Here is a 12,864-nt window from a genome sequence, read left to right as displayed (position 1 = left end):
TACATTAGCCGCTGTGTCCTCATAAACAAGCTCTATCTAGGGGGGCTTATTGATAGGCTGTAGAGTTTGCATAAAGAAAGAAAACAATTAAATTGGAGGCTCTTTGAATATGGCATAGTGCTGAGATCTCATTTATTATTACTTTTTAAATCTACATGTCTTTTCAAATGCTTAAATTATTTTTATTGAACAGCAAGCTTAGGCAATGAACCTGGATTTATACAGTTGTTCTTGAAAGGGGCTTTGAAAGTGTTGTGAGGTAATTTTTTCAGAAAGGAAAAACTTAGTTATGGAGCCATAGACCATTGTCCTGAAGGAGGAGGAATTAGTCAGTGTTTCTGTAAAGGTGGTTAACCTGCAGGCAGAAACAACTGCTCAGGACATTTTGCAAATTTACATTTACGTTTGTTGATTCCATATTAAACTGAGCAACCAGGCACATAGAAGGAAAAACCCTCTTTTAATTAACCCTCTTGGTGTGGGCCCATGTGATTAAATATGACGGAGCTGCTCCTGGGGTTTCTGCTACTGAAAATACTAACAATAATCATTTGTTTTGTTTTTATATTTAAACACATTATTGCATAGCTTGGTGCAGAGATAATTACCAATTTTATCTCCTGTGTTTTTCTAATGTTCATTAATAACAATAAAAGGTTGTAGGTTAAAAACTCATTTAATTGCCTTTATGTTAATGACATTATGAATAGCCCTAGCTACAAGATTCTAATTCTGTCCAGTATCCTCCTTCTCAGTGGAGCCCCAGGAGGGCTGCTCATTTTATCAGCATTACTGATTCAGAGTTTTTCCTTGCAGGTGGGTTTTTGTACATAATCAGAATTAATGCACAACACATTTTGCAGGGAATGGAGTAGAAGCACTCAGAATAAGTAATTAGCTAGAGTGCCCAAGGAAATATGCCTGAGCATTTTTTTAGCATATTCATAAAACATTAAGAACAGTCATAAACACAGAAGAAACAATTTCCTGGTAATGTGCTTTTAGACTATTTTCTGGCTCCTTTTTTTTCTCACATAGGGAATTTTTTTTTTTTAAACTGAAAAATCCCAGGGATGCAAATAAAATGCCCAAAGTGTGGTGCTTTGGGATTAGATGTGCTTCTGTGCTGCTGCAACCAAGCTGGCAGGAGTCTGGGTACCATTCCCCTGTCCCCACCTCCATCACATGATTTATCAGATAGGAACAGGACTGAATGCAGCTTGCAACATCCCAGGAGATGTGATTATTGCCAACCCCCCCATTCCCAATCTCTAGAATTAACCTCTTTGCATGGGACGGCATGCCCAGGGAGGAGGAGGGGGCAAGAAACAAGGGACTATTGTAGTGAATGCTGTAGTGACCACCCAGTTCCCCTTAGACTGACACACTCATCCCTCTAGTTCTTGATGGCTGATGGCTCTCAGCTAAGTCATCCTCCTTGCGTTATTAAAATCATGCCGCCATCCCCAACCACAGACATCCTGCAGAAATATGGTCAGTAGGAGAGATTAACAGTCTGCGCAGCCTAGGCAACATAGCAAGACCCCGTCTCTACAAAAAAATTTTTTTTTAATTAGCTGGGTGTGGTGGTGTATGTCTGTAGTTCCAGCTACTCAGGAGGCAGAGGCGGGAGGATCACTTGAGCCCAGGAGGTTGAGGCTGCAGTGAGCCATGATCACATCACTGAACTGCAGCGTGGCCAACAGAGCATGATCCTGTCTCAAAAAAAAGTCTGCCTCCTCCTTTGCCTCAAGGTGGTATAATTCACAAGGGCCATCCTGGTATCAGATTTCCCTGTGGGATTGGGTGAGGTGTTTCTCCTACATCCCTCATTCCTCACAGATATTGTTCCATAGAGCACTCCCTGATGAATCTCTTATGCACAAATCTCAGAGTCTTTTCCCTGGGGAACCCTGACCTACAACAGACAGGTAAGACACAGTGACAAACTAGTCCATCTCCATGCTGGCCGGTGAGCACTGAAGCAGCAGATACTCGCAGACCTCTTTGACCTTAGTGTCCTCTTAGGGTGCATTGGGCACAAAGTGGCAGCAGGAGCAGGGTACAGATACTTCTTCTTCACAGGCAGGTAGCATCACATGACCGAGGCATATGAAACTTTTTAAAATCAGAGATCTTGGAGTTAAGTGGGTGAGTTCAAATATTGTTGTCTGTGGCTCTTGGCTAAGTTGCGTATCATCATTGAACCTCAGTTTCCTCATCTGGAAAGTGGAGCTAAGGACACAGGTAATGTTTGTATGGTGTTCAGCACAGTGCCCAATATGTAATAATGCTCAACAGGTTCGATAGCTTGTTTTTTCCCCTTCTCCATCTTCATACCAGTTTTTCACATGGACAGTATAGCTCTGAATACTACAAATAATCTTCATTCTTAGCCAGATCAGTTTCTTCAAGATTGAGGTTTCAAATAATCCTGGTTCAGGGTCTCAAAGAGCTATGTATACACCCATGTTCCCAGCAGTATTATACACAATAGCTAAAATGTGGGAGCAACCCAAGTGTATTAGTCTGTTCTCACACTGCTAATAAAGACATAACCGAGACTGGGTAATTAATAAAGAAAAAGAGGTTTAATGGACTCATAGTTCCACATGGCTGGGGAGGACTCACAATCGTGGTGGAAGGCAAAGGAGGAGCAAAGTCAGCTCTTACATGGCGGCAGGCAAGAGAGCATTTGCAGGGGAACTGCCCTTTATAAAACCATCAGATCTTGTGAGATTTATTCACTATCGTGAGAACAGCATGGGAAAATCCACCTCCATGATTCAAATACCTACCACCTGGTCCCTCCATGACACATGGGGATTATGGGAGCTACAATTAAAGATGAGATTTGGATGGGGACACAGCCCAAACCATATCATCAAGTGTCCATTGATAGATGAATGGATAAGCAAAATGTGGTTTGTACATGCAATGGAATCTTTTTTTTTTTTTTTTTTGAGACAGAGTCTCGCTCTGTCTCCCAGGCTGGAGTGCAGAGTTCTGATCTTGGCTCACTGCAACCTCTGCCTCCTGAGTTCAAGCTATTCTCATGCCTCAGCCTTCCGAGTAGCTGGGATTACAGGCACGCGCTACTGTGTCTGGCTAATTTTTGTATTTTTAGTAGAGACGGGGTTTCACCATGTTGGCCAGGCTGGTCTCAAACTCCTGACCTCAGGTGATCCGCCCACCTCGGCCTCCCAAAGTGCTGAGATTACAGGCATGAGTCACCGCGCCCGGCCTGCAATGGAATCTTATTCAGCCTTAAAAGTGAAGAAAGTTTTGGCACGTACTACAGCAAGGATGAACCTGGATGACTTTATGCTAAGTAAAATAAGCCAGTCACAAAAAGACATATGCTGTATGATTCCAGTTATATGAGGTACTTCAAGCAGTGAAAATCAGAGATAGAAAGTAAAATGATGGTTGCCAGGTCTAGGGGGAGGGAGAAATGAGGAGTTATTGTTAAATGGGTACAGAGTTTCAATTTAACAAGAGGAAAAGAGCTTTGGAGATGGTTGGTGGTGATGGTCACATAATATTATGAATGTATTTAATACCACTAACCTGTACGCTTAAAAATGGCTAAGGTGGTAATTTGTTATATGTATTTTACCACATGAAAAACAATTAGGGAAAACACTGCAATCATAATGAATATGAATTATTAAATCTTTATTTTCTTACTAAAAAAAGGAATATCCCTGGTTTTTTAAAATATCAGTATGCAATCTAAATGGGAACCCACAGAAGAAGGGGGAATGGGCCCAGGGCAGGGCTTCTGGCTAAAGGAGGAGCTAGAACGTGTGTAAGATCCCAGTTGACTCAGAACAAGGCCAGATTTAGTTCTTCCAAACACTGGTAAAGAGAAGTAGGCATTGATATTAGTTTGCTATGTACCTCAGTCCCTTAATGCATTGGCTTATTTAATCTTCATAATATCCTTAATTAGAAAGTGTTATCATGCCCATTTTGCAGTATAGGAAACTTAGAGAGGGTGAGTAACTTGCCCTAGGTTATACTGCTGATATGTTGCAAACCAAAACCCTTGCCTATAACCACACTTAATAACAGAGAAACCCAAGGCTTTAAAATGTATTATTATTATTATTATTTTGAGATGCAGTCTCATTCTGTCACCCAGGCTGGAGTGTAGTGGTGCGATCTCGGCTCACTGCAACCTTCGCCTCCTGAATTCAAGCAATTCTCCTGCCTCAGCCCCCTGAGTAGCTGGGATTACAAACACCTGCTACCATGCCCGACTAATTTTTGTATTTTTAGTAGAGATGGGGTTTCACCACGTTGGCCGGGCTGGTCTCTAACTCCTGACCTCAAGTGATCCTCCCACCTTGGCCTCCCAAAGTGTTAGGATTACAGGTGTGAGCCACCGTGCCCACATTTTTAAATTTAATTTAATGTACTTAAAGTACTTTAAGTACATAATTTTAATGTACTTAAAATTATCCCCAATATTAATATTTCCCAGCCAAATAGATGTCCTAGTCCTTTTTAATAAAAGTATCAAAAAATTCAAGTTCCATCCAAAGACCATTTTATGGTGGTGCCTGGTGCCCATGACATTTCACAGTGAAGTCAAAATGTGCTGGTGCTTTAAACGTAGAAATGTGCTTTTCCTAGGGCATTCTAACTTGGAAATACAACTCCCCTGGTCTTAAAATTAAAGACATTTGCTTTGAAAGTCCGGTTTAAGAGACATGGAAGTGATCACTGTTCAAAACAATGTAACATCAGATTTTGGTTAAAGATACTGCATGTTTAGCCGATTGCAGTGGCTCACACCTGTAACCCCAGCACTTTGGGAGGCCGAGGCGCGTGGATCACCTGAGGTCAGGAGTTTGAGACCAACCTGGCCAACATGGTGAAACCCCGTCTCTACTAAAGATACAAAAATTAGCCGGGTGTGATGGCGGGCACCTGTAATCCCAGCTACTCGGGAGGCTGAGGCAGGAGAATCGCCTGAACCCAGGAGGCAGAGGTTGCAGTGAGCCAAGATTGCGCCACTGCACTCCAGCCTGGGCGACAGAATGAGACTCTGTCTCAAAAATACATACATAAATAAATAAAAATTTAAAAATCGTGTTCAAAATGTTCAAAAACGCAGAGTGCAATAATATAATTTCCTTGTAATACTATAGATTTGTACAGCACATAAAAATTTATCAAATGTTTTTACACTTATTTGGCTGCACAAAAACTTGGTGGCATAATATTAGAGACCCGTTTGCCAGATGGTAAAACTTCACTTCTCTAAGGAACCTACCCAAATGCAAAACGTTCACTTGGCAGCCGAGATGCCGAGATGAGTCTTGATCGCCCTCTCTAGACTCTTTGCTACTCAAGCTGTGGTTCTTGGGGCAGCAACATCAGCATCACGTCACCTGGGAGTGTTTTAGAAATGCAGACTCTCTAAAATGTAATAGGAAAATAAAAGGCTGTGAAATCTGACAGACCAGAAAAAAAAGAAATCATCCATGTATCATATTTTCTATTATTCAGCCGTAAAAAAGAATGGAATCCTGTCATTTTCAACAACAGGGATGGAACTGGAAGACACTATATTAAATGAAATAAACCAGACACACAAAGATAAATATCCCATGTTCTCATTAATATGTGGGAGATTAAAAAAATCGAACTCATGGAGATAGAGAGTAGAATGATGGTTACCCTTCAGGAACTAGGAAAGCTGGTGGAGAGAGAAGATAAAGAGCAATGGTTAATGAGTACAGAAGTACAGTTAGATAGAAGGAATAAGACCTAGTGTCCAGTAGCATAATAGGGAGACTATAGTTAACAATTGTTTATTGCATAATTTAAAATAACAAAAAATTGGAATTGGAAAGTTCTAACACAAAGAAAAGATATATGCTTGATGTGATGGATACCCCAATTATGTTAATTTGATCATTACATATTATATGCTTGTATTAAATATCATGTGTATGATATGTACAACTATTACATATCCATAATAATTAAAAATTAAAAAAGAAGGCCCCACCCAGATCTACTGAATCAGAATCTGTCTTTTAACAAAATCTCCCATAATTTCATATGCACATAAATTTTGAGCACTGTCCAAGAGCCTTGACCCAAGCCTCTCTTCTGTAGTGGTGTCTAGATTGTAAGGCTGCAAGCCCCATGAGGGAAGGCCTGCAGCTTATCCACCCTTGTATCTACAGCACCTGCCTGGTGTCCTGCCCAGAGCAGATGTTCCAGTAGACCAAATCAACAACTGTGTCATTGGGTGGTTTGGGTAGCTTGCTCCATCTCCCTGCCAGCCAGTTCCTATCTGTATCCATTCCTAGAGGAAACAGGGTAATTGCCCATGTTCCTGAAGGTCCATCATCAGCACAAAGGTATCTGCCTTGGTCATTTGAAAAAGGTGGAGTCATGCTTGAAAGATAAACTGAAGCCTGTGGCTTGCAATCCTCTTTCTCAGCCTATAAAACATGTGCCTATAGGGAGTGGGAACATTGCTCTTTGTAATAATTTAAATGAAAACAACATAAATGAAGAGGAAAGGGCTATTTATATCAAGTGCTGCTAATTAAATGAGAAATAATGGGCCCTGCTGAGAAAGGATACAGATGGAGAGAGCAAAAAAACTTCCTGCCAGTAAAGACTAGCAGACAATGGGACACTTTTCCTAGTGGGATAATTATAATTCCTGGAGTAGATTGTCCAAGGCAAGATGAGATAAGTACCAGGAAAGTATAATGTGCTTCCAGCCCTATTATCAATGACGCTTTCAGACACCAGCTCTGGGTCACAGATTTTGAATACACTAAATGCTTAATTCAGTGCTGCCCTTTCACCCAAAAGATCTCAGCGTAACAGAAAAATGTACGCACCAGTCCAGTGCTCTCTGATTTAACTCTTCACTAAAATACTCTAGGAGTAAACCATGGGAGGTGGAAATTATAACCTCCACTTCGCTTTCCCACCCAGAAGGCGATTTCCATTTCAAACAGCTGATAGAGCAACAACGTGTTCATCAAAAAGCTTGTGAAGATGATTCCCTACCTCCTGCCTTATTTTTCTTCGATATCACTCTGAAGAAATATTTTAGAAGCAGGAGATTGGTGGTGTGGAGGTGAAATTCTGCTATTTAGAAAATCAATGCAGACTGAGGTTTCATAAGATGTTGATTTCTAAGCTGCTGCGTTGAAAACGACTTGCTTTCTCATTAGTTGGAAATAGTTCATGGCTATGACAAAAATAAGACAACTTAAAACATATACTTGCAGAATATGTTTGACTTTCAATTTGTCCTTGAAAGATCTGGGACCTAAGTAAAGATGCATTCACAGAGAAGCCTAAAGGCTGCAAGTCACAAATGCAACAGAACAACACGCTTAAGAGCACAGACTCTGGGGCAGAAAGACCAGGGTTTGTTGGAGTCCAGACGCACGCCACATCTTCATGGCACCTGATCCAAACACTTTACTTCTCTAGGTCTTGTGTTCCTCATTTGTAAAGTGGAGGCAACAATAGTAACTACCTCTATGGTGCCTGGGAGGATTAAATGACATTGTTTTATTCCATAAATGGGATGCACATTGCCTGGCTGACTAGGCTGTAGGTAAATGTTAGCTGCTTTTGCCATGCAAATCAATGGCTTCTATTTGAAAACCTTCCAATTTTACACGTGTTTACTATGTACCTTTTATAAGACTGAAACAATGAGGACTGAGAAAGATTATCTGGAGCCCATTTCTTGCCTTCAATGAGCCAATTTCTTGTCTTCAGTTAATTGGGAAAATGATATGGGGACATTAAACTATAAAGGAAAATGAAGAGCGAGCCTGATGAAAGATGGAGCCAGAGGAGGAGCAATGACAAATGAGAGGGCTGGGACAGCATGGAGAGATGAAAGGCAAGAGCAGTGGGAAAAGGCTTCAAGGAGAAATAAACCGGACTGTGGCAGGGCCCTGGGGGACATGTGGATCTTGAGAAGGGTGATGAGCTGCACAGCAATGAAATCATACAAGACATGATCTCGAACTACCTTGGTATCTAACAAGAAATTTTTACTTGGGAATGCCTCTGGTGAGCATGTGTTGGCTTGTCTTTATGGCAACCTATGGATTTCATTCTTGCTGACTCTTGGATAAGATATTCACTCATTCATGTATACTGAGCATATAATCTGGGGATATAGATATGAACAAGACCAACTATGACCTGATCTTTACAGAGCTCATATTCTAGTGATGCAGATATAAAATGAGAATCTAAATGTGTGATATGACATCAATAGTGGTGAAGCAGGGCAAGAAACAGGGAAGGTTGGCGAGTAGCCATTTTACATAGACTGCCTGGGAAGGTCTCTCTGTGACATATGAACACAGGCCTGAAGACTGGAGGAAGAGTTTTCCAGGTAGAGAGAACAGTAGGTGCAGAGGCTCCAAGGTGTACGTGTATTTCCCACTTGGAAAGAAGGCCTGTGGTGCCAGAATGGAGCAGGCCGACTTCTTCCATAGCACATAGTATGTCTGCCCAAATGACACACTAATGAGGAAACCAAAGCTCAGAACCATTGATCTTACTCCAAAAGTAAGTTAACAAATAGAATTGAAGGGATACTAGCGATGCAACTGGCATTTGCAAGCTGATGAACTCATTTATCTTATGAAGACCAGGCAGATTTGAAATGTGTGTGATAGCTTAGGCAGTAATACAAACATAGCCTTAGTTTGAATTATTTTCCATCTTTCTGCTTGTGGAAAACCCCAGTGCTGTTTATTATGTAGTAAAATTACATTGTTTAGTAAAAATCCATGAAACAGGTCGATTTCTGGATAAGAATAAATGAGTACACTGTGTACTGGAACCTTCATCTTGGGACTTCCCCTGCATAATACTGCATTATTGTCTAACACCAATAATTCAAGTGACAATGTGTTGTTGCAGGTCTGTTAACCTGAAATCTTGAACTAAATCTGTCAAAAGTTTTATTTTTTTGCAAACTGGCTAAAACGTTTAGTGGCAGGAAAAAAAAATGCCATGGAAGAAATGTTAAGAAACCTTTGTTTCAACATGAAGGGTTGTTTTTACTTAATATTTTTTGCCAACAGTCTGGTAACATATTTTAATTTTGATTTGCCCATTTTCTTGAACTCCTCTGATAATATGTAGACAAATGTCATAGGCAAACAATAATACTTCACTCCCCTCACTAGAGGAAGAGAATAATTATCGATATGTATGTATAAATGGCGTGTTCTTCAACTTCTTGATTCTTTAACCTTTCTGTGGAAAAGACCCTTGGGACACTATTGAGGAAAAAGTGGTTTTTCCTTCCAGATGGATTCATTGGCTAGGGCAATATTTTTAGTTATGCCAATAAAATGGAAGGGAGACAGGAAACTAGGCAACGGCAGAGTGGTTAGTGTGGGACTATTACCAAGGCAGAAATGAGGCCAAAGAGATGATAAATGTGTGCCTCTTGCCCACTCCATCAGCTGAAGCCTGACCTGGATCCTCTTTTCCATCTGAGCTCCATGCAAGCCACCATTTTTCACAGCAGCACTTAATAGTGGACATTAACTTAGCCCTCCCCAAAAGGGCTGACCTGCAGTCTACCATCAGTGCTTCTCCAAACTGTAATCACTTGCTCACTCGGTAATTTTATCAAATAGCATGCACCTTTTTCAGCCACTTATTGGCCAATTAAGTCAAGTTCTCACTGAGGGGGTCCAGCTGGCTTCAAGTTATCTTAGATGAATTGATTGAAGACATTCTGCAATCTATGAACCCAGTTTAATGATCTAGGTGATAATACTTGTAATTCTTCTCAGTCAGGGGAATTTGCTGCAGCTGTTGTCGGCAAATCCATGTTCTGATACATTGAAGTACCAGAAAAGCATTAATCCGCCCTCAGAGTTTCATAGCAATGGCTACATTGTGAAAAGGGAAATTTAAAATTCACTCAGCATTGCCAACTGAAGACAATCTTTCCGTTGATGTGTTTTTATTTTATCCCATTGTAAGTGTTTTTTTTTTAAGGTGAAATATGGGAAGAACATAGTATTGGTCATCATTAAGAATGGTGAAATACAATTAAATGCTCATTCAATATTACTGCTGCAAATAGTGCATCAAATGTTTGAGATACACAAAAGCACTGTTTTAAGGCAAGAACATAATATTTTCTAAAATACTGGGGTGGGGCTTAAAGGACTAAAGTCATTATTTTTTTGTATGAAGTGTTACATGGAAGACATAAATAGCAAGAATTTGTGCTCCCACCCCTTGGATTCACTACTATTGAAGTGATAATGAAGAAGTGTCATACAGTGACATGGGCCTTGAATATATCTCTAAACACTTTTCTGCATAGTGACATATTTTTAAAAAGTAATCATTAAATAATTTGCTTTCTTTCTTTCCTATGTCTGTGTTTGTTCCTTCAACCACTGAAACGTTAATTCTCCTCCCTATGAAGCAAATACTATAAATAACACTCTGGAGGTTTTTCTGGATGTTGCAAATTCAGAATACTTAGGAGCATTCTATCCTACAGTGGGTCTGTGAAGTGTATGTTTACAAACCGAAAAGCTGGTTTTGATTTTCTGATGCAAGTGGCAGCTGTGATATTAATTTACGCAGTGCTGAGGAGCTGCTGTCCCTCTCTTTCCAGAGTGGGTTCTTTTTCACTGAGAGGTGTGATTGAACCTGGCTTTGGGGGTGTGTGACTTGCTGGGAAAGCCTGGTACTTTTGATGAGATTTTAAATTCTTTCCAACTAGGAAGGAAAAACAATGGACTAGGAGGGATGTATTTGCAAGTGGAGTGTAGGCTTTGGTGGAAAAACTTACTTGGATCACAGCTGTACTTTGTATTTAGGGGGCCAAATTCAACCAAGACAAAGAGCCGGGAACAAAGAGCGACATTTTTCTTTAATTTTTCTAACCAGGAAAGGGCAAAGCCAGGCAGAGCTTTGGGGTCTTTTATGAAACAAACTGAGTTTTCTCTGAGAACAAAACACCTAATTATTCAAAGAACTGTTTTCTGCACTTTTTTTTTTTTTAAACCTCTGTGTGTGGCCTCTTCTACCCTCTCCCACTTTGTTGATAAATTTGTCTAACTTAAAATTTTCTAACTACTGTAAACAAAAAAATCATCCAATTATGATTAATAATAATAGCTAATAACAAACACTTGTCATATGCAGGCCCTATTCTAAGGATGCGACATGGACTAAAACACAGTTAATTCTCACAAGAACCCGATAAGGTCAATGCTATTATTTCCTGTGTTCTACAGATGAGTAAACTGAAGAACAGAGAAGTTAAGTGACTTTCAAATTCACACAGCTTGTACTCCTTAAGAAATGGGAAGAAAAAAATTAAATAAAAATAAAACAAATTCACACAGCTAATAAGTGTCTGAGCCAGGGTTTGAGCCAAGGAGGCTGGAAGTAGTGTCTGTGTGCTTATTGATTGACTACACAATACTACCTCTGATTCCTCATGAGTACAGAGCTTCGAGTTTTCTCTATTTACTTTCCAGCCTGCTTCCCATGTTATCTCTACAGGGAAAGAATTACAGAGGAGCAAAGGGACAATTGGTGTCACAGCAAACAGAAACCTCAACTGTTCCAAGTCCTCATCTTCAGGAGGCCTTCTCTCTGATGTATGATTTAGTGCCTGTGTAACCACCAAGGGGCCTAAAGCACTTTACAAACTAACTTCTTTTTTTTTTTTTTTTTTTTGAGACGGAGTCTCACTCTGTCACCCAGAGGCTGGAGTGCAGTGGCGCGATCTCGGCTCACTGCAAGCTCCGCCTCCCGGGTTCACGCCATTCTCCTGCCTCAGCCTCTCCGAGTAGCTGGGACTACAGGCGCCCGCCACCACGCCCGGCTAATTTTTTTTATATTTTTAGTAGAGACGGGGTTTCACCCTGGTCTCGATATCCTGACCTCGTGATCCGCCCGCCTCGGCCTCCCAAAGTGCTGGGATTACAAGCGTGAGCCACCGCGCCCGGCCTACAAACTAACTTTTTAGTTGTCAATATGTTAGCAAAGTGTCAGAAGGGCAGAGATTGTGCTTATAAAATAAAATAAAATAAAGTAAAACAAATCAACACCCAAAAATGAAATATCAAATTAACCTCAAACTCATCTCTCCTAGGTTTGAGCCTGGTTTCTCCTTCAGGCCCATTTTGTCTCATTGAAACACAGATACACGTGTCCCTTTCCACACACATTCAGGTTATTCTTGGGGTCAGTCTGTTTTGTCTAGATGCAGCACCATAAGAGTTATTGGAAAATGCTCTACATGTGAAGAACTGGTGTGGAGATGGGGAAATAGGAAGAGAAACCTTTATTTCAACTTTACAGGTGAGGAAAGAGGCTAATGTCACATATCAACTTTTATTTTTTACTGCTTAGAGCATCTCTTTCAAGAAATTAAGCAATTTGAAATTATTTTCATTGGGCATTTATTATTTTGTTTTTTAAAAATACATGATCTCTATTAGAGTTTCATAGGTTAGGGCTTCTCTTTATATACCCACATAGCACTCTATACTTTCCTTCTTGTCATTTACCATAATTGCAATTCATTAATTGCATGTATAATTGCTTATTTAGCTTCGTTTTTCCCTAAAGAGAAAGTTCTATGAAAATAAAGAATGTGAGCATGGTGTTTATCACTATGTCCCCGGTGTATTTGGCACATAGTAGTAGGTGCTTATATACTTATTGAATGATGTCAATGAATGAATCAATAAAATATTTACTATTTGCTAAGTAAAAAACAGTGTTTTGTTTCAAATTAAACATTATTTTTTAGAGCAGTTTTAGGTTCACAGCAAATTTGAAAATGCTATTTTC

The sequence above is a fragment of the Symphalangus syndactylus genome, chromosome 12 (genome assembly GCF_028878055.3).
Source record: "Symphalangus syndactylus isolate Jambi chromosome 12, NHGRI_mSymSyn1-v2.1_pri, whole genome shotgun sequence".
NCBI lineage: Eukaryota > Metazoa > Chordata > Mammalia > Primates > Hylobatidae > Symphalangus > Symphalangus syndactylus.
The sequence above is the reverse complement of the archived record's forward strand: the minus strand, read 5'-3'. Positions refer to the sequence as shown.